The sequence below is a fragment of the Dictyostelium purpureum genome (genome assembly GCF_000190715.1).
Source record: "Dictyostelium purpureum unplaced genomic scaffold DICPUscaffold_42, whole genome shotgun sequence".
In the NCBI taxonomy this organism is placed as follows: domain Eukaryota; phylum Evosea; class Eumycetozoa; order Dictyosteliales; family Dictyosteliaceae; genus Dictyostelium; species Dictyostelium purpureum.
Window position 1 is genome coordinate 49,689 of NW_003519379.1, and position 1,683 is coordinate 51,371.

Here is a 1,683-nt window from a genome sequence, read left to right on the forward strand (position 1 = left end):
GACTAACTGGTAAACTCCGTAAAAGGAAAGTTTTCATTTTATTTCTAATTCAAACAAAAAAAAAAAACAATTTTCGATCAACCAATAAATAAACAAATAAAATAAATAGATTAAATAGATTAATATTTTTTATCTAGAAATTTTTTTTTTTTTTTAAAGGTTTAAAATTTTATTAGGGATATGTGTTTCCTTTTATGATAGATTAAAATTTCCAAAAAAGGAATACCCAATTTGGTTATAATCTTTTATATACTAAAGGAAATTATAGATTCTTTATTATAATTCAAAAATTTTATTATTTTCTAATTTTTTTTTTTTTTTTTTTTTTTTAAATTTTTTATATTTTTTAGTAATTTAGTATGGATCATCTAAATCAATATACAACTATTAACACATAAATAAATAAAACCAGGTTATTCTACACAAGTATAAAAACACAAAGAAGCACGTTGTTAATAGAATAGGTGATCAGAAATAATACCTCTACACAACAAAATAGAAATAACAATGTAAAAATATCAACAAAATACCCACCAATTAATAAATTAGGTTATATTACAAGCGCATAAAAATCTTTGTAACAAATCAAATGTAATGATGAGGATAGATGCCAATAAGGTTAATGATGGTAGCTATTTAGGCAGTTGAAGCTGTAACTTATTTTTCAAATGGTGTGTTAAGAGATAAAGATTAAAGTATGGTACTTAGGTTCAAATGTTATCTCTATAGTAGCAAGAAATAGAATAGATTGTAATATAAAAAGGTTTCTATTTCAAGCATAAAAATTACAAACGAAATAAGAATCAAGGAAAATATGTTATTCAAATAGGGATTAGATACAGCACTGCTTTCAGAATAATTGAAAAAGTTTGGTACATGAATTTACACGTACTTAGAGTAGTAGAAATAAAATTAAATCAAAATGATCAAATGATCAATTATCTCAAATATAAAAATACAGATGGTTAGTGTAATAGGAGGAAGTCTATTTGGGTCTTTATTCAAAGTGGCTGTAATGTTTTCATAAAACATTTTAGAATTAAAAAATAGTTCAGTTATAATTATATCTTCAACCAAATAATATATTTATATTTTCCTTTATTTTAAATATTTTATAAAAATTAAAAATAAAATAAAATAAAAATAAAATTTAAAAAATAAAAAAATTAAAAAATAGTTTTAGGTTTGTAATGTAGATATGAATATACTAAGTATTTAAGTAAATAATAATTTAAAAAGTTATAAAACTATGTATTTATTTATGTTATGATAAAATCATTTATTTTCAAATTATATAATTTTATTTTTTTAAATTTTAAATATTTTTATAATTTTTATTATTTAAATCAAATAATTAAAACTATTTAAATTAGTTGATTAATGGAGACCTTCTTGACAAGATTCCCTAAATTGAAATGAATTTTTTTAATTTTCTATGTGTTGATATGCTTGTATATTAAGTCTATTTTGATGTGTTAAAAAATTATTCTCGACTGAAACTGTTTTTGCAATTTCATCTTCAAAATGACTTACTAATTTTGGACAATCATCTGGGTGGTGAGGGTTGGGGTTGGGGTTGGGTTGGAGTTGGAGTTGGAGTTGGATTTGGAGTTGGATTTGGGGTTGGGGTTGGGGTTGGATTTGGAGTTGGAGCTGTTGTTGATCTGATGTTGTAGTATGAGT